Source organism: Trachypithecus francoisi, unplaced genomic scaffold (genome assembly GCF_009764315.1).
Source record: "Trachypithecus francoisi isolate TF-2019V2 unplaced genomic scaffold, Tfra_2.0 Lachesis_group2, whole genome shotgun sequence".
Classification (NCBI taxonomy): domain Eukaryota; kingdom Metazoa; phylum Chordata; class Mammalia; order Primates; family Cercopithecidae; genus Trachypithecus; species Trachypithecus francoisi.
In genome coordinates, this window is record NW_022681465.1 from 42597794 (window position 1) to 42619680 (window position 21887).

At 36.1% G+C, this 21887-nt stretch overlaps 1 long non-coding RNA gene across 5 annotated transcripts in view; it reads left to right on the plus strand.

The window, feature by feature from the left end:
- The window catches only part of LOC117064918, a 180608-nt gene that overhangs the window by 17380 nt on the left and 141341 nt on the right, over positions 1 to 21887 (plus strand). For 4 of the 5 annotated variants that reach the window (XR_004429740.1, XR_004429736.1, XR_004429739.1 and 1 more), the window contains 3 exons: positions 581 to 676; positions 9322 to 9443; positions 10450 to 10551. This is a non-coding gene — a long non-coding RNA (uncharacterized LOC117064918). Of the gene's footprint in view, positions 1 to 580; positions 677 to 9321; positions 9444 to 10449; positions 10552 to 17491; positions 17526 to 18935; positions 19002 to 21887 lie in introns of those variants that run through there. The other variant, XR_004429737.1, reaches the window with a different exon arrangement.

Consider the following 21887-nt stretch of genomic DNA (forward strand, 5'->3'; position numbering starts at 1 on the left):
TTCATGCCTTTCTCCTGCCTCAGCCTCCTGAGTAGCTGGGACTACAGGCGCCCGCCACTGCGCCTGGCCAGTACAGCCGGCTAATTTTTTGTATTTTTAGTGGAGACAGGGTTTCATCGTGTTAGCCAGGCTAGTCTCAAAACTCTTGACTTCGTGATCTGCCCACATCGGCCTCCCAGAATGCTGGGATTACAGGCGTGAGCCACTGCACCTGGCCTGGTAGTTGTGTTTTAAAAAGCAAACCAGGTAACACATTTATTTGTCTGTATTTTAGGTCAAATTATCTTACATGTTCAACAGCTTCTAATAGGAAAATTTCCCTAGTATATTAAGTTGGGGAAGAGAGATCTAACGTAATCGAGATACCAATATTCAGTACACCTTTTATTTAGGCATTGCTTTATTTGCTCACACTTACTAAATGTGTTTTTTTTTTTCATTTCTGTCTGGGAAAGCTTCTTTGGGGTGTGTGTGAGAATATTTCAAAAGACAACTCTTTGTCTAATAGGAATTTCTGGCAAATATCTGTAATATAAGGAATTTTCTACACTGATTAAATTTCCCTGTGTTTCTCCAACAGGTAGATGAAAGTCAAGAGAAAAGGTGTGGATAAATGAAACTAGCCCATGATGAACCTGTTTTCTCTGTGACCACAATATGAACCAGGATAATGGTGGTAAGAATATCGAGACTTAACCACTAAACCAGCAGTGCTAAAATCAGAGACCCTAGTGAAACACAAGAATATATAGTCATCGTGCAGTTCATATATGTTACCTCACTTTCTTATTTATTATAGCTCTCCACAGAGATGTGGTGTGGTGTTTACAGAAATAATACAGAATGTGGTAAATTTTCTTTCTTGGCCATATATAATCACAGGATTATAGGAGCTTAAATATATGCACCGTTTCTACTCAGTTCTTAATGACTTCACTTTAGACCAAGTTGAGATTATTTCAAAACCAGCATTGGCTATATATTTTCCATTGACACAGTCAATACATAATTTGTAGCTGTGACTTACAATTTGTGGATACAAGGGGTAGAATTTTCTCTTACCAATGTTAGATTTGCATGATGTAAAAATTTGTTCATGTCCTGTTTTGAATTCCCAGTTCTTTAGGATTTTTCCATATTTGATTCTCAGGAGAATTATGTGACCATTGTGCTTATTGTTCTTGAAGTATAGATATTCAACACATATTTATTGAGTTTTTATCATGCTTAAGGCATGTGGAGTAGATAAAGGCATACTCCCTGCCCCAATTACTATCCATAATAATTGATATGGTTTTTTGCCAATAATTTAACACATTTTATTTTCTTAATATAATGTATTCATGTGATTTTTATTAATATTACTATATCGGGACTTTAAGATAAAAATAAAATATATTTAATTTTTCCTTGCTGTTCACTTTTTGAAAAAATGCTTGGAATTGAGGCCAGGTGTGGTGGCTCACGCCTGTAATCCCAGCACTTTGGGAGGCTGAGGTGGATGGATGCTTGAGCTCAGGAGTTTGAGACCAGCCTGGACAACATGTTGAAACCCTGTCTCTACAAAAAAAAAAAAAAAAAAAAACCACACAATAATTAGCCCAGCGTGGTGGCACTGCCTGTGGACCCATCTCCTTTGGAGGTTGAGGTGGGAGGATCACTTGAGCCGGGAGGTCAAGGCTGCAGTGAGCTGAGTTTGCGCCACTGCACTCCAGCCTGGGAAGCCTGGGAGATAGGAATTGTAATTTGGGGACAGCCGAAATTATAGTATTATTTAGTATGTATCTTGAATAAATAGAATATAGCATTTGCTAACTTTATCTTATTTTTATTTTCTTTCTTTTTTTTTTTTTTGTAGAGACGGGTTTCATTATGTTGCCCAGGTTGGCCTTATACTCCTGGCCAGAAGCAGTTCTCCCACCTTGGCCTCCCAAAGTGCTAGGATTACAGGTGTGAGCTATAAAACCCAGCCATGTTTGCTAACTTTAAATCAGTACTTAAAAAAAGTCTTAGAGTTTTTCTTAATACTTCAAAATATTTTGTTTAAATTAAATGTGTCCATTTAGTTATCTTCTTGCAAATAACATTGTTTTCTGAAAAGTGACCTTTATGTTGTTTAACTGAGCAAAAAGCACATTCATATTTCGAAAACTCAGCTAACAAAGTCTGTTTTAAAGTTAGGAACTACACTAAGAATAAAGGCAAAACATGTTTTCATAAATATGTGTATATTTATATTTATATATATTTATACATATATATTTATAAATTTGTATATATGTATATCTATGCACATATATATTTATACAATTTTTTTTTTTTTTTTTTTTTTTTGAGACAGGGTCTCTGTTGCCTAGGCTGGAGTGCAGTGGTGTGAACACAGCTCACTGCAGCCTTGACCGCTTGGGCTCATGTGATCCTTCTGCCTCAGTCTCATATGGAACTGGGACCACAGGCTTACGCCATCATGCCCAGTTAATTTTTAAATTTTTTGTAGAGACGGGGTCTCACTTTATTGCCTGGACTGGTCTTGGAACTCCTGGGCTCAAGTGAACCTCCCGCTTTGGCATCCCAAAGTGCTGGGATTACAGGTGTGAGCCACTGCACATGGCCTGTTTTCATAAATATTAAAAAAAAAAACCTATGTTTGGTCTTGACCGTACATTAGCTTTGATGCTGATGCTAATATTGTTGAACTTATTATAGTATTGAACATGTTTTTATAGCTCCCTAAAATTTTTAAAAAGATGCTAAGAATAATTATCTCTCTCACAAGAAGTGGGTTGTTGATATATTTTCCAACAAGTTTGACCAGTGCAGATAGCTCTGTTTTTTTTTTTTTTTTTTTTTTTTGAGATGGAGTTTTGTTCTTGTTGCCCAGGCTGGAGTGCAATGGCACAATCTCAACTCCCCACAACCTCTGCCCCCCATGTTCGAGCCATTCTCCTGCCTCAGCCTCCCTAGTAGCTGGGATTACAGGCATGTGCCAGCACGCCCAGCTAATTTTGTATTTTTAGTAGAGACGAGGTTTCTCTATGTTGGTCAGGCTGGTCTCGAACTCCCTATCTCAGGTGAACCGCCCGCCTTGGCGTCCCAAAGTGCTGGGATTACAGGCGTGAGCCACCACGCCTGGCCATCAGATAGCTCTTTTAGACAAAGAGGTTGACAAAAATACCACTATTCTTTCCATAATAATTGGAGTCTTTCTGGACTTAATTGTGCAATTTCTTCTGCTTCTTTATATGTAGATATAGGAGCAAATTTCAGTTTACAGATACAGAAATTCATATGGGAATATAATTTGTATCTTGTGTAGATTGTTTGCATGATATAACAAGGTCCTTTTGAATTTGGTGATTTGTTAGGTTTTGCATTATTTAAATATTTCTCAAAATAAGTATGTTAATTCAAAATGTATATTTTCTTCAATTAGCTGATTTTTGAGATGTATATTTTACAAGATTTATATTTAAAAGAGATAAGCAAACACATCGCTAGTTCCTGATAGAAGGTTCAGTGGATTATACCATCCTATTTGAGTTAAATTGATATGACTCTAAATTGTAAAGGTAAGTTTTCTGGACTGGCTAAAGCTTACAGATTTGAGGGAATAAAGGAGTTGTGTTGTGGATCTTTGAAAGCTGCGTACCAACTGATGTCAATGACAAAGTCAGAAGTCACTGAGATCCTGTTTGTATTTTAGTTCCAAGATTAGGTTTTGAATGTGTTTTGAGTTTTGACAAATAGTTTTAAGATTCGGAAAGTCCTACATTTTATAGTCAGGAACTAGCGAAAGGCAATAGTGTACAGTATACGTGATCAAGACTTTTGTTCTTACATGAGCTTGCTTAATTATTTTTCCTACCAAGAGAAGTGTAAAAAAATCCTTAATTTATAAACATTCCTTTTAATAAAAATAGTAAAGCCCTATTATTATTATTAATATATGTTAAGCACATTTCATATATCATCTAATTTCTTCAGTTTTTATAAAATGTAAAACTACCATTTTATTGATGAAGAGTTTGGGGCTCAAACATGGTTAAGTAATTTGCTCAAGTCATATACAGGCATATTTTGTTTTATTGTGTTACATTTTATTGTGCTTCACAGATACTATGATTTTTACAAATTGAAGGTTTGTGGCAACCCTGTATAGAGTATGTGTTTTGGTGCCATTTTTTCAACAGTATATGTCACTTAGTGTCTCTGTGTCATAATTTGCAAATCTCACACTATTTTAAACTTTTTCATTGTTACAGTATCTGTTAGAGTGATCTGTGATCTTTGATGTTACTAATGTAATTGTTTTGAGGTGCCACAAATTAAGCCCATTGAAGACAGAAAAGCTAATTGATAAATGTGTGTATTCTGATTGCTCCACTGATCAGCCATTCCTCTTTCTCTCCTTGGGCCACCCTATTCCCTGAGACACAGCAAGATTGAAAGTGTGCCAATTAATAATGCTAAAATGGGCTTCAAGTGTTCAAGTGAAAGGAAGAGTCATACCTCCTTTACTTTAAGTCAAAAGCTTTTAGAAATGATTTAGCTTAGTGAGGAAGGCATGTCAAAAGTCAAGACAGGCGAAAAGCTGGGTGTCTTGTGTCCAACATCCAAGTTGTGGAAGCAAAAGAAGTTTTTGAAGGAAATTGAAAGTGTTATTCCAAGGAAAACACAAACAATAAAAAAGTAAAACAGTCTTATTGTAGAGAAAGTGTGAGTGGTCTGGATAGAAGATCAAACCAGCCACAGTATTAGGTGAAAGCCTAATCTAGAACAAAGCCCTAACTCTCTTCGATTATGTGAAGGCTGAGGAAGTTACAGAGAAAATGATTGAAGCTAGCAGAAGTTGGTTCATGAGGCCTAAGGAAAGAAGTAGTCTCCAGAACATAAAAGTATAAGTTGAAGCAGCAAATGTTGCTGTAGAAGCTATAGCAAGATACCCAGAAGATCTAGCTAAGATGATTGACAAAAGTGGCTACAGCAAACAATGTATGTTCAATGTAGATGAAATGGCCTTCTATTGGAAGAAGATGCTATCTAGGACTTTCATAGCTAGAGCAGAGAAGTCCAATGCCTGATTTCAAAGCCTCAAAGAATAGACTGACTCTTGTTAGACGCTAAACCAGCTGGTGACTTTAAGTTGAAGCCAATGCCCATTTGCCATTCCAAAAATCCTAGGGCTTCTAAAAATTATGCTGAATCTTCCATGCCTTTGCTTTTTAAACAGAGTAACAAAGTCAGGACGACAGCACATGTGTTTATCACACGGTTTATTGAATATTTAAAACCCACTGTTTTAGACTTGCTGCTTAGAAAAAAAAGATTCCTTTCAAACTATTACAGCTCCTTGACAATGCACCTGGCCACCCAAGAGCTCTGATGGAGATATACAAGGAGATTCATATTGTTTTCATGTCTGCTAATACAACATGTATTCTATAGCCCATAGATCAAGGAGTAATTTCAACTTTCAAGTTTTATTAATTAAGAAATACATTTTGAGTCTAGGAGCGGTGGCTCCTGCCTGTAATCCCAGCACTTTGGGAGACCAAGGCAGTTGGATCACCTGAGGTCAGGAGTTCGAGACCAGCCTGGCCCACATGGTGAAACCCTGTCTGTACTAAAAATACAAAACATTAACTGGGCGTGGTGGCACATGCCTGTAATCCTAGTTACTAGGGAGGCTGAGGCAGGAGAATTGCTTGAACCTGGGGAGTGGAGGTTGCAGTGAGCCGAGATCATGCCACTGCACTCCAACTTGGGCGACAGAGCAAGACTCCATCTCAGAAAAAAAAAAAAAAGAAATACATTTTATGAGGCTATAGCTGCCATACCTAGTGATTCCTCTGATGCATCTGGGCAAAATCAGTTGGAAGTCTTCTAGAAAAGATTAATCCTTCTAGCTGCCATTAAGAACATTTGTGATCCATGGGAGGAGCTCAGAATATCAACATGGACAAGATATTGGAAGAAGTTGATTCCAGCACTCATGGATGACTTTGAGGGGTTCAGGACTTTGGAGGAGGAAGTAACTGCAGATGTGGTAGAAATAGCGAGAACTATAATTAGACTTGGGGCCTGAAGATGTGACCGAATTGCTGCAATTACATGATTAAACTTGAACGGATGCGTTGTTTCTTATGGATGAGCAAAAAAAAAAAAAAAAAAAAAAAACTGGTTTCTTGAGATGGAATGTACTCCTGGTAAAGATGCTGTGAACACTGTTGAAGTAATAACAGATTTGGAACATTATATAAACTTAGTTGATAAAGCAACAGCAGGGTTTGAAGGGATTGACTCCAGTTTCGAAAGAAGCTGTACTGTGGGTAAAATGCTATCAAACAGCATTGCATGCCACAGAGAAATCTTTCATTAAAGGAAGATTCAATCAGTGGGGCAAACTTTATTGTTGTCTTATTTTAAGAAATTGCCACAGCTACCCAAACTTCAGCAATCACCACCTTGATCAGTCAGCAGTCATCAACTTCAAGGCAAGACCCTCCACCAGCAAAAAGATTACATCTCACTGAAGGCTCAGATGATCATTCACATTTTTTTTAGCAATGTTTTTAAATTAAGGTGTGTACATAGTTTTTTAGACATAATGTAATTACATATTTGATAGACTGCATTATAGTGTAGACATAACTTTTATGTGCACTGGGAAACAAAATTTGTGTGACTTGCTTTGTGCAATATTTGCTTTATTGCTGTGATCTGGAATTAAACTTGCAGTATCTTCAAGATATGCCTGTAACTAGTGAGTGACAGAGCAAGGATTTGAATTGAAGTATGTGTTACTTCAGAGCCCATTCTTAGTCTGTACCAAGATTATTGCTCATCAAGTAACTCATTATACTATGTTTTGGTTGTATTATGGGTCAGATCACATTTTTACAGCATGAAAATTCACAAAGCAACTCTACCCATTACCAAGAAAAATTTATATAACTTCATTTTACTCTCTTACCCTAATATCTATAGAATGATTACATTCTCTAATGTTTGATTATGTGATGCTGTCTGTGTAAATGATACTATATAGGATGAAGGATGAATCATGTTTATTCTTAGAAATTTTTGGCACTAGATTGGCTTAGCTATTAAATAGCACATTTGCTACCAGAGTGAGAAATGAATAGCAAGATATTTTTTTGATTTGTAATCTTCCAAATGTTTTTGTTTTTAGTGACTTTCAGCAAAAGAAATCATGGTTTCCCTTAGTAGTTGTGTTATTTTTCTATGGAGGCTATAGCAAAATACCACAAACTGGGTGGCTGACTCAACAGAAATCTGTTGTCTCTCAGTTCTGGAGGATAGAAGTCTGAGATCAAGGTGTTGGTTGTTTCTAAGGGGTATGAGGGAGAATCTGTTCCGTGCTTCTTTCCTAGCTGCTGGTGGTTTGCTGGCAATCTTTGACATTCCTTGGCTTATAGATCTATCACCTTGATCTCTGCCTTCACATGGAGTTCTTCCTGTGTGCATGTCTGTCTTTGTGTCCAAATGTACCTCTTTATAAGGATATCAGTCACATTGGATTAGGGCCCACCCTAATGATTTTGTCTTAACTTGATTATTTGCAAAGATCCTATCTCCAAATAACGTCACATTCACAGGAGTTGGAGGTTAAGGCTACAACATATTTTGGGAGGAAACAATTCAACCCATAACAGTAGGCAACTTTTCTGAAGATAGATTAGCCGGGCGAGGTGGCGGGCGCCTGTAGTCCCAGCTACTCGGGAGGCTGAGCCAGGAGAATGGCGTAAACCCGGGAGGCGGAGCTTGCAGTGAGCTGAGATCCGGCCACTGCACTACAGCCTGGGCGACAGAGCCAGACTCCATCTCAAAAAAAAAAAAAAAAAAGATTAAAAAAAAAAAAGAAAACTCTTTAATAGTGGTTATATACATAAGTTTGTTTATCAAAACATTGGAATAATTATATGTGCATACGTCCATAAATGAGTCATGTATGAATATTTGCTTTGGAATAGGACTGACTTGCACTAGTCTGTTCTTATATAAAAACTGTAGGAAGAACAAATAGGAGAACTACTGAAGATGGTTTTCAATAAATTGCATATGATTGGATGTGAAAATGTATGGAGCAGGTAATACATGTATGAGATCATTGTAACTGGTGGTATGATGAAGTTGAGATTTAGATGGGCATTCGAGGCCAGAGGGTGCTACAGAAGCAGAAAGAACATGGGGTAAAGTCCTGATGTAGGAATAAATATTTTAGGCATAGTGAGCTGTGGTGGTGAAGAAGGCTTTGGGCCCAATTATATTGTCAGGTGATCCTGGGTGAGGCTTTTTAGGGTTAATGCAAGTTTTAGCTATCACAGCTTCAAGAAATTGTTGTAGAATTTATTTTTAATTTTATTATGTAGAACATTTGGAATATATCAATGACAAGAAAAACATAACCTCTAATCCTACTACTCATTATTAATATTTTCACGTTGATATTCCTGTGTCGAATTCCTGCCATTTTTTTCATTGAGATTATATTACGTAAACAGTTTTCTAAAATAAATCAGTGTCTGTAGTATTGTCTAAATATGTACCTGGATTTGTGACTTAGTGGGTAACAGACCTAATGGTCATTGGTGGTGAGTTGGGTCACCATAACTCCATATACCATTAGGTCAAACCAGCTTTGTCTTGTGTGATTTAGTCCATTGCCTTCAGTCATGTTCTTCCTCTCATCTTTCATATGGCTGTCAAGATCTTTTTAATGGTCACTTCACTTTCCTGTCTTCACTCCTTTAGTCAGGATACAGGTTCAGCTTTTTAGCATATAAGTCATCTCCGTTATCTTTCTCATGCCTTTGTCTTCTTATTTGCTGCTTTCCCCAAAACAATACTTGAAATTCTCAGAATATTGTGTGCCCTTTTGTACCTCCCTAACTTTTTACCTCTTTCTCCCACTAAGAATGCTTTTTCTCTGCTTGTCTCTCTATTCAGCAGCTACTCATTCTTTAAAGCCAGTTTTTCTTTCATTTTAGTGTCTGTAGTACTTTCTATAAAACTTATTATAGAACTGGTTACAGAGTATTTTAGTAGCCGGTCTTAATCTTAATTTCTTACTAGACTGAGTTATTTGTGCTGCTAGGCATTGTAGAAATTGGAAACCAAAATGAAGAGGAACTTTAGGAGTTCGCAATCTAGTGGAAGACATCCAATTTTGGTGAGTTGGTGGGGTATGATAATGGAAAGTTGTTGAGAATATACTTGCTTCATGACCCATTAAAACAGAATTGTGACTGGAAATGTTTATATGGTATCTTAAAATTAATGAATTTTATTTGTTTGCAGGTGGCAGTGGGCCTGCATCACAGGTTGCAGCAGATGTTCTCAATATTTCTATTAAAATTTCCTTATTTCCATATGCAAGAGGAGCCCCAGAGCCGCATCCTTATGGTAGCTACCATGCCATGGTAGGTGATGCTGTACTTTTCCGCATCATCCTTCCTGTCCTAACAGAAGATCTAGGTTAGAATCTAGCTGTTGTTTTTGTAAACAACCTATGGAGAACTGAAAGAAGAATGTTTCAGTAATATCTAAATTGTGATTTCTTTGAGGTTATGTTCTATGTCTTGTTATTTTTATACTTGTTCACAGAACCTCTAAATACTGCCTTGCTCATCATAGGCACTTAGCATTGTGATTTTGTTTGACTTGTATCTAGTTTTAATGGCTTCTTATTAATTTTTAAGTTGTTAATCTAGTTTCTTATTCTTTCAAATAATAAAGAAGCATGTAACATTAATTTTACTTACAAACAATGTCTTCCAGTAATATTTTATCAGCTTCTCAATTTTATGAAGGAGATTCAACTAGAAACTGATAAAATTCCATATCAGGAGTCAGTGGAACTATTTTATTGTAAAACCTCTGTATTAACAAGAATGAACACTATAACTAGTAACTAAAGTATTTTTTCTTCATAAAAAAAGGAAGTATTTTTCAGAATTCTAGGAAATATCAAAGTAATTTTGGCTGTAGTCGTATTACATTTAATGCTATAGAGAATATTTCGAAAATTAACAAAAATATTCTGTAATTTCCTCAGTTATTGCTACTGGTGATGAGGGATGTAAAGTTGGCATGCTTTCATGTTTTGAGCATCATCGTTATGCAATTCTGATTTTGCAAGTCAGAAACAATCTTTGTTTTAGTTAAGATAGCTGAGAACATTCTTAGGGGATCAGGCTTTCATCATTTGTGTATTTATGTAAGTAATATATACAATACAACGAATTGATCAGAGTAACTACATGTATAATTTTTAATAAAAGAATCATACAGTATTTATACATTTCTGTGACTTTTAAAAAGTTTATCAGAATATGGTAGTTTGGGACCAAAAACATAGGTTTTATTTCTGTATAGATCATTTTATTTTGTTATTTTCTGTGACCACTGGTAACAATCATCTTACAGATGTAAGCTGCCATTCACCGGGAGCTTTGGCAAGAGAATTGGCTAGATCAGCAAGCCCATCTCCACTATGGAACAACAACTTGCAGCTCATCTCTATTGATGGTGAGTCAGTGTCATGTTCATACATGAAAGATCATGTTAATGTTATCTTTGCAGTGTTATCAAACAACAATTTGTCTTAAACTTTGTTTTATGAGACGTTATTGGGATCTTGAACCATGATGCTTCATTACTTGAGCCAAAAGGACAATAAAGAAATCAACACATTGGTGGAAAATAATGCAAGTTATAATTTGTTGTCTATGAATATACTTAAAATTTGTTTGATTAACTTCTATCTGTCATCTCCATTCTCACTCCTTATAACACATGCCAGCTAACTTATAATTCATGACTCTTATTTGAGTACATACACTAGAAAAGAGTCCTATTAATCACATATGTTATATACTTATTTTAAAACTGTATTACTAGGCCAGGTGCAGTAGCTTATGCCTGTAATCCCAGCACTTTGGGAGGCCAAGGCGGGAAGATCACTTGAGGCCAGGAGTTTCAAACCAGCCTGGCCAACATGTTGAAATCCTGTCTGTACTAAAAACACTTCACTTGGGAGGCTGAGGCACGAGAATCGCTTGAACCTGGGAGGCGGAGGCTGCAGTGAGGTGAGATCGCACCACTGCACTCCAGCCTGGGTGACAGAGCAAGACTGTGTCTCAAAAAAAAAAAAAAGTGTATGTTACTGATACCAGGAAATTTCAGCCAAGATTCTCTTCCATTTTCTTTTTTTCTTTTTCTTTTTTTGAGACCGAGTCTCACTCTGTCACCGAGGCTGGAGTGCAGTGGCGCAGTCTGGCTCACTGCAAGCTTCACTTCCTGGGTTCACACCATTCTCCTGCCTCAGCCTCCCGAGTAGCCGGGACTACAGGCGCCCACCACCACGCCTGGCTAATTTTTTGTACTTGTAGTAGAGACGGGGTTTCACGGTGTTAGCCAGGATGGTCTTGATCTCCTGACCTCATGATCCGCCTGCCTTGGCCTCCCAAAGTGCTGGGATTACAGGTGTGAGCCACTGCACCCGGCCTCTCTTCCATTTTCAAATAGGTTATTTAGTTGGTCAACAGGTGGCCATTTTTTTTTTTTTTTTTTTTTTTTTTGAGACGGAGTCTCACTCTGTCACCCGGGCTGGAGTGCAGTGGCGGGATCTCAGCTCACTGCAAGCTCCGCCTCCTGGGTTGACGCCATTCTCCTGCCTCAGCCTCCCGAGTAGCTGGGACTACAGGCACCCGCCACCTCGCCTGGCTAGTTTTTTGTATTTTTTAGTAGAGACGGGGTTTCACAGTGTTAGCCAGGATGGTCTTGATCTCCTGACCTCATGATCCGCCCGTCTTGGCCTCCAAAGTGCTGGGATTACAGGCTTGAGCCACCGCGCCTGGCCCAGGTGGCCATTGTTAATGCTTGTTGCAAGTTTGCTATTGCAGAGATACACTGCTTGACTTTTTTTTTTTTTTTTTTTTGAGACAGAGTCTCGCTTTGTTGCCCAGGCTGGAGTGCAGTGGCGTGATCTTGGCTCACTACAATCTTAGCCTCCTAGGTTCATGCCATTCTCCTGCCTCAGCCTCCTGAGTGGCTGGGACTACAGGCGCCCACCACCACACCTGGCTAATATTTTGTGTTTTTAGTAGAGACGGGGTTTCACTGTGTTAGCCAGGATGGGCTTGACTTCTATATATTTGATATCATTACAAGAGTCAGTAGTATATCTACATAGCTATCTGCAGTTCAGGGTCAATATCATTTAATAGTATTTAGTAATCATAACTTCATTTTACTGTACTAATTACATTTATAATTTGACCAAATCTTATATAATCATGAAGTATGTATATATATGTGTGAGTATATATAAGTAACTTGCTGCAGTCACTTATGTTGCTTTGACCCTCTTTATTCTAGTTGCTTTCACTTGAGTTATCACCATTGTCAGGTTGTCAAAGTAAATTTTCTTTACAGTCTTGCTTTGCTAGTGTCCTGCCTGTTTTTTTTTTTTTTTTTTTTTTTTGTAATTGTTATTATCTTTCAACTTTTCTTCTTTACAGTATAAACAAATCCCAAGGTCAAAAATTTGTAGCACTGATGCTCACTGAGGTCGAAACTACTTTTAGATATGAGGGAAGAGGATCCTTATCCTACAAGTACATGACCTCACATGATTGTAACTAGCCTAACCATCAATATGAATTGTTTTTGAAAGAGGCTTCTGGCAGCCTTTTCCGTTACCACCCAACATCGTATGTACTTCTTTCATGTTAAACCCCAGTTAAACTGACTAGCTTGTATTCATCCTACCATGATAAGCTATTTTGCACTTTTGTCTTCATTCATATTCTCCTTCTTACCATTATAGGCTTTCCTCTTTGCTCCCTGATAGGTACCAACTTTCATTCAAGATTGAACTTAGTGAACACTTTGAAGTCCTTCTTGACTACTGACCTCTGTCACTGAAATTTCCAAGATATAGATCTCTTCTAGAGCCTATATTTCATTGTTTTTATTTACTTATGTCTTCTTCTTACTAGACTGTAGATTTCTTAAGGGCAAGTACAAAGACTATGTTTTAAATTCATTTTCATGTCCCCAATTTCTAGCGTAATACCTGGCAAGAGTAGTTACTTAATGAGCATTTGTGGAATGAATGAATGAATAAGTTAAACAGGAAAGAAAAGGTGATTCTAGCAGTTGGTGTGATAATGGTGATAATGTGAATTCCCAAGTGGAGTGCTGCTACACTTTTCCGGGAATATTCAGTGTGGAAAACAGTATCTTTCCCAAGGTCTCACCATAATTATACTAGTTTCTTGGAGTAAATGTATTATGTGTGTCTGGAATTTTGTTATTTTGAAAAACCAAACATTTATTATTGGAAATTTACCCACAAAATTTATACAGCTGAATTTAAAAAATTAATACTAAATTTCAGTAATGAGTATAATGGAGTTTAAGAACTCTGTTACTGTCTCTATGGAGATCTTGTGTTATAATCAGTCTAAAGCTGAAAAAGGACCCTTCTGCTTGAAAATTATGAAGAGTAAATCAAAGGAGGAGCACATTTGTTACCATATTTAAAGTTCCATTTACTTTAATGCTGTGTAATTCTGTGTCGTGCAATGCTGATGAAAAAGCTTATAATGGCCAGTATTGTCAGAATGGCACATTCTTACATGGTTCAGTAGTTTACACTTCAAAAAACACTCATTTATCACATTATCCCTTTAGTAATATATCAGGCTATAAGTTGATTTTATATTTTGTCTAGTTACTGAGATTGTATTAATTAGAAGTTAAATGTTCTTTGACTATCATTATATTATAGTTTTAACTGAGGAATTACAATAAAGATATTAAAAGGAAGCTTAAGGTTTCTGATATTAACTAGGTTCTGTTAAATGATTTCACTTATTTTAGAATATATAGAAATACACCATGTTAGAATGAGTGGCATATTTACTAAGTAAGTCAAATAAAGTGGGGAGAGGGTGGAGGAGATTGGAAGGAATGAAATTTTCCTTGTTCAAACTGTAAACACTAAAACCTTTAATTTTGTAGGAAGACATTCTATACTCTGGTCATTCAACTTGTATATCCTTAGTCTATTTAGTAGTCAAAAACTTCTAAGTAAGTATGTGTGATTTAATTTGTGCTGCTGAAAAACAGTGATCAAAAATGGCAATAAAAGCCACATAATGAAATAAGAATATTAAAAAAAAAACACTAAGAATTTTACTGTGTCCCATTCTTCATTCAATTTCTGGCAGCCTTCATAATTACAAATCACTTGATTGACTAACTAGACATTCTCAAAGTGAATTATGTATCAGGTTCATTTTTCCTGGTTGATAGTTGACACATGCTGTAACTCTTTCACTTTGTGATACATCAAATTCTTGTAACAGTAATAAGAGATATAATCAGCTCTTTATTTCAGGAAAACTAAATTGCCTTTTCAAAAAATGAAATGCACTTGCTAACATTTTAACAACACAATATAATTCCTGCCTTCGGATTTCAGGGTGGAATCCACAGTGATGATGTTATTTTTCAAATTAAAAAAGTCTTTCGAATGATTTTCTGACAGGCATAAAACTGTTGATATCAGTTCTATAAGCTGCCTGGGCAGTTGCCTGAGCCTAGTTGCAAAACAGATTTTCTGTTCTTATTATTTAAAAAATGCATGATAGAGAAATTGTGCATTTAAAAAACATTTTCCTTGGAAGGAAATGTAGTTTTCCCTAAATATCCAATTTGCAATGAGGCCATTATGTTGCAAACTTAAAAATGTCGAGCATTCTAATGGTTATTAATAGGGAGGGTCTCTTTTTGAGTAGGGAAAAGGGTCCATAGTGACCTGAATCTTGAGTATTTCCATTCGTTAAACCGAATCAAGGGGGTCAACTCTGCTTTCAAATATATTCTCTTCTCTTTTGACTTAATATGAATTCTTCATGCATAACTCTACTGGCAACTGAGTGGTAGAAAATTCCCTTAGCATAACTGTATTTTCTTTAATCCCATTTATCTAAACAATTGAAAATAAAATGGGCACTCTTTTTTTTTTTATTGTACTTTAAGTTCTGGGATACATGTGCAGCACATGCAGGTTTGTTACATACGTATGCACGTGCCATGGTGGTTTGCTGCACCTGTTAACCAGTCATCTACATTAGGCATTTCTCCTCCCTAGCCCCCCACTGCTCGATAGGGCCCTGGTGTGTGATGTTCCTCTCCCTATGTCCATGTGTTCTCATTGTTCATCTCCCACTTATGAGTGAGAACATGCAGTGTTTGGTTTTCTGTTCCTGTGTTAGTTTGCTGAGAATGATGGTTTCTAGCTTCATCCATGTCCCTGCAAAGGACATGAACTCATCCTTTTTTGTGGCTGCATAGTATTCTATGGTGTATATGTGAAAATGGGCACTCTTTAATGTTATTGATATATTAAGAATTGAGAATCCTGCACAAAATTCGGTCATTCCCTTAGTAAAAGTGAAGTCACTTCACTGAGAATTCTCATGCATGGGAATGTAGGGCCTGTGTAAGTGTCATTATGAGATCCTCTTACTAATAAAAAAATTGTATATGAGAAAGTAATTCTGTGTTTCTCATGAAGGCAGACTTATCAGAAGTTAACGGAAGCTTTGTGTATATAAGGACCATAGAATTGTACTGCTGTACCTACCCCTATGTAAAAGCAGAGTAATTAATACCTCAGAGTTTCAGTGCCTTTCCCCTTACTTTCTTTGTTTTTATGAATAAAGTTTTTTCTATTAGAACTAAAAATTGTTTTCTTGCTATTTCATTGTCTTTATAAGGATATGTTTTATAAAAAAAATCCTTATTACCTTTCTGAGTAATATTACCCTTCTGAGTAATATTCTACTGAATTTATGTGAACCTATAGGGTAGCAATGTATTATTATACATAGTTGTATATACATGGCAATTTTTTTCCCTTAGTATTTTGTTCTCTTTAAAATGATCTAAAGTTCTTGAATTTATGCTTTGGCTACCTTGAAATTTAATTTTCAATCCCCTAACACTATTAATTTTGTGCTTAGTAGTTAAAATTGCTACTAAACATCTTTTATGGGATTAAAGTCTTATTCCTGATTAGGCAATGAATTATATAAATAATCAGTTATTACATTCATTTACAAATTATGACTAAAATGTTAATCCTCCAAATATGTTTTTAACAATATAGACCACCCTGGTATAATTGAATTTAAGGAATTAGAAATGGAAAGATAAAGCATCAGTTTAATTAATTAATTAATTAATTAATTTTTCTTTAGGCAGAGTCTCACTCTGTCACCCAGACTGGAGTTCAGTGGCACGGTCTTGATTCACTGCAACCTTTGCTTCCCGGGTTCAAGTGATTCTCCTACCTCAGCCTCCTGAGTAGCTGAAATTATAGGCATGTGCCACCATGCCCAACTAAGTTTTTTTCTTTCTTTTTTTCTTTTTTTGTAGTTTTAGTAGAGACAGGGTCTCACCAAGTTGGCCAAGCTGGTCTTGAACTCCTGATCTCAAGTGATCCACCCACCTTGGCCTTGCAAAGTGCTGGAATTACAGGCGTGAGCCACCATGCCTGATCCAGTTTATTAATTATAGAAAAAACTTTAAGTCTTTTTTTAACTTTAGTAGGTTTTGTGAGAAGACCATAAACTGAACTGGAGCCGTAAAATAATGCCATTCTCCAGTCTAACTTGATACATTCTGCGTTTTGACATAGCTGGACATTTGGAATCTAGAGGCATTGTTGTATTTCTTTAGACATACTGAGGTAAACCATGTATGGTAAAATGGGCTTTTGTTGCTGTGACCAGACCATAAGACGTGGGAATGAAAGAACAGCAGAGGAAGGGGGGAGACAGAAAATATTTTTTTGACCACATAAATTGATTGAATTAGTTTGATTGTTTATGTTGATTAAACAGATTGCTAGGTTGTCTCCATTTGTGATATACAACTTGATGCTTAATTGCTCCCATTGAGCAATTTAGTAATAGGACAGTCATTGAGAGAGGAAATGAAATATCTGGAGATTTCCTTCAGGAAAACTGAAGGAAAATATTTAAGAAGGAATTTCTGGTTTTTGCTTTTCTAAGTAAGTGTGTAAAGGGGTCAGGATGTCCAGTATAAATAAAATCTGCCAGCCTTAACATTCCACAATTTTTACTTTAATCCTTGACACTGATTCTCTCTCCCTTTTTCTGATTGACATGTGCAAGACAATAACATTTGCATTTTTGTAACATGGTCCAAGTGTCTCATATTACATAAATTTATATTGTATTGGTCAATATCAACATTACATTGGTATGCCTATTTTAGTTTCGTATGTTAACACTGACATTTTCTATTCTGATGATATAAGCAGATTTTAAATAGTGTCTGTATATTAATATTTATGACCCTTTTGAATATTTCTGGTTAAATCCTTCCTTGGCCTGGATTTGGTTAGTTCTTTATTTCTCTTATTTAGGCATATGCTAAAAGTTGGAACTACAGATTAACAGGTATGGAGTACAGAATTATGATATCTTTTTATTACATAAACGGTAAAATGGCATAAGTGTATTTTGTATGATTCTAGGCCTCCTTGCTGTTGATATTATAGATAATATGTAAAATAATTCTTTTAGATCCCCTTTTAATTGGATTCAATGATATTTAGTTTTGATTCTGAGAAATGTGTACATTATTTTGCAAAGAGATTCAAGGGACATGGATGTTAACGGTGATAGATGCTGGCTGGAATCAGTAATTTTGGATTGATATCAAAGAAGAACATAAAGAAGGCATTGTTTTAGTTAAAACTAATGGTCTACAGCAACATGTAATAGCATTTAGTACATTCTACTTTTGATGTCTACCTAGTACTTTAAAGCCTCAAATAATATACACTTTTGTTGGTGTATCAGTCAGTATTCTCCAGAGAAACAGAACCAATAAAATACATATATATGCATATACATATGCATATGCATATACATACACATACTCACACACACACATATATGATTTATTTTAAGAAATTGGCTCACACAGTTGTGGGGACTGGCAAGTCTGAAATCTGTAGGGCAGGCTGGCAGGCTGGAAACTCACACAGCAGGTGATGCTGCAGTCTTAAGGCAGAATTTCTTCTCATCCAGGACCCTCAGTTTTTGCTCTTAAGGCCTTCAACTCATGGGGTAAGATCCACTCACATTATTAAAAGTTAATCTCTTTTACTTAAAGTTAGCTGATTGTAGACGTTAACAACATCTACAGAACACTTCACAGTACATCTAGGTTAGTGTTTGATTAAATAAGTGGGTACTGTAACATAGCCAAATTGAGCCGTAAAACTAACCATCACAGTTGGTCATTCTCTCCCATCCCCCATTATTTATGTCACAAATCACAGAAATGCCTAATGTCAAACTATGAAACTATCATCAAAGAACATATTAGGCAACTTCCTTGAAATGAAAGCGATCAATTCCAGAGATAATAGCTGGCATCCGTTTGTTCATTAACAAATATTTATTGAATGCTCTGTATATGCCAGTACTGAAAAAGAATGACATGCAAAACTACTTATGGACCCTATTATTTTGTAGTTTGCTGATTAGAGTTGAGGCCTAGGAAAGAGGCAAAATGTGGTTGTTAACCCAATGAAAAAACCGTTTCCCTCTGACTTGCTTCATGTAAATTTTTATTACATAAATCTTATGATAATTGCAATGTATAAAATAGTCAACCTCCTCTTTAAATAATTTATATTTCTTTGATATTGGTATCTAGAGATTTTTGAGAACAGTTTTGGAAAATTTCGAGAGGTTAATTAACTTGCCCACAGTTATACAACCACTAAGTGAAAGAGCAGGAATTCAAACTCAATCTGTCTGAATCTGAAGACCATGATTTTTTCCTATCCCACTCAGATTGTCTCTATATAAAACTTCTTAGCAAGGCTCCTGGATCCCTTGGGACAGCCTCTTGTCTGTGTAAAGAGATTCCTAGACTTCTGTGGATGAAATTTCCTATGATCCCTTTTGGTAACTACAAGTGAGTTTATTTGACTGACTTTGTCTCCCTAGTAGAATGAAAATTATTATGTGAATTATGTGGGTAGAATGAAATGTTTAAAAACTGAGGTTAAGGTAAAATTAATGAAATTAACAACAAAAGAAGAGTAGGTTAAGTAGGTGCTAGGAAAGTATTATAGTATATTCAGGCTTGGGCCAAAAAATGACTAACGTTTAAAGAAGTGTACAGTAGTAAAAGTGTGAGAGAAGGAAGAGAAAAAGAGCAATCTGCATAAGAGGCAAAAGTGTGGATTAATGCCCACCTACTGCCTTTTATTCCTTAATAGAAGTTTAGCATAGAGTGAAATGAATTTGGCCTTAGAGATAGTGGATGTTTCTATTTTGTGGCTGTTCCAAAACATTAAGTCCTTTTGTAATATAGAAACACTAATAGCTGGGAATAGTTACAGAGATACTTAATGCTTGTCAAATAACAAGTACTCCTCTAATTTTCTAGCCACTTTGTAGCTGGTGATGGGGTTGTGGGGAACTGGGGGTAGGTTACCAGTACTTTATGGTGTATCCACAAAATAGCAGAACCTCTGTCAGCCTTGGTTCTTAAGTGAATATGAAGTAGAAACCCTCATTGATGAATTTTGTGCATGTAGCATAAGTGAGAAATACGTTTTTGTTGTACTAAGCCATGGAGATTATGGGATGTTTGTTATCAAACTGTGTAACCCATCTTAACTCTATAGGGACTTAAGTGTTCCTCCCTACCCCTGGCCCTGCTAAACTGTCCTCACACTGCTCATACTAAGTCTTTAATATCCAATCCATCTCTGCATACTTTTTCTTATCAAAAGCCCCCCAGTAGGTGTAAACTCTTTGTAGTCATTCTTATAATTTCTGATATCATTGATGTTATTAGATTAGATATACCTACAGAATAACTTTTTTTGTTTTTTAGACGGAATCTTGCTGTGTCGCCAGGCTGGAGTGCAGCGGTGCGATCTCAGCTCACAGCAACATCCACCTCCTGAGTTCAAGTGATTCTCCTACCTCAGCCTCCCGAGTAGCTGGGATTACAGGTGCGCCACCACGCCCAGCTAATTTTTGTATTTTTAGTAGAGATGGGGGTTGCACCATGTTGGCCAGGACGGTCTCGATCTCTTGACTTCATGATCCGCCCACCTCGGCCTCCCAAAGTGCTGGGATTACAGGCGTGAGCCACTGTGCCCCGCTGAGTAACTCATTTTTTTGCATGGCTATTACAAATTGTTAACAGTTATTCTAATTTTATATTTAAGATTGAGACTTTAAGATTAGGATTTCATATAATTTATTAGGATTATTTGGAAATTCTTCAGAGTATGCTGCCTGGGGACTCGAAAATAATAGCAGGCAATGTAAAGTCAACTATTTCGAGATGTCTGTTTCTTCTCCAAGATTAAATTATATAATGTGCCAACCCATATAATTATATATTCTACAGCATATTAGAATCCATGCTAGTTTTTATAATAATTTAGGGCTAATGAAAGTTTCTGTCTTCTAATGAATATGCAACTTTTGACAAATGACCGTAATGTACCATTTGCCTTTTTGTCTTGGCTACCTGTGAGCTCATAGTGAAAATTAGTTTTCACTTTTATTAATTTCCTGATCTATGGTTCCTCATATAATCATGTCCTATATTTGTTCATTTAATTACTGAGTTCCCACTTATCTTTAGTTTTAAATTAACTTTGTATAAAAATATTTTATTTTTTGAGCTAGAGTCTCAAGTATTTTTATTTCTTAGGTCCTGTTAAGTACTTAGTCCCTCCTTTCCCATTTCTCTTTTCTTGCTTTGCAGGAATCTAATGACCATTGAACTGTAGCCATTACTTCAATTACAAATATTTTCTTCACTAATGTCAGACTGTGGGCCTTTGTATATACACTTTTAACAAACTTTTTGGAAGTGCAATACACCTCACAATAACTTCTCAATGCCGAATCATAGTATTTGAAGACATTTTAAACAACAATTAAACTCAACTTATTTACTACCAATAATGCACATAAGTCAGCTGAAGTGAGGATAACATGAATAGCACAATACATTATGATTGCTGTCTGGTCAACAGTAATAATAAAAAACTTTCAGTTTTGAGATGTGTCTTGATTTCAGAGATGTTTAAAAAGTTTGTAAGTTACCATTGATAAAATATGAGTTTGCTTCTGCAAATATTCCTTCTTCTCTCCTTCTGGAACTCAAGAGTAAACATATATTAGATTTTCTCACCATTTTATGCATGCTGGTTCCTAGGCTACTCTCTGAGTCATTTTTTTTTTTTTTCTGATCTGCCTTTCAGTTCACTAGTTCTATCATTTTCTGGATCTGATCTGCTGCAAATGCAATACATTGAGTTTTAAATTTCAATCATTGTGTTTTCATTTCTAGAAATTTCATTTGACTCTTTTTCAAATTACTTTTCCATTTTTTTGTAGTTTCCTATCCCTGCAGATGTTTTCAATTATGCCATTTAATTTTTTAAATACAGCAAGTGTAGTTTTATAATTTGTATCTGATAATTCTAATATCTGAAGTCTTAATAGGTCTGTTTCAGTTGTCCTGTAATTATGTATATTTTTGCCCATGTTGCTTTGCTTCCTTGTATGCGTGGTTATCTTTGTTACTGCCCTTGCAAAATTATTTGGACAGTCCTGGAGGCTTAGAATGAACATACCTTTTAGGAATAATTTGCATTTGCTTTTGCCAAGGATCTTGGGATCATAACCTGGTCAGTAAATCCTAATGAGGGCCAGGCTGTGGCCAAAGATTTTTAGACAGACTTTTCCCTCCTTTGCCATTTCTCTTTT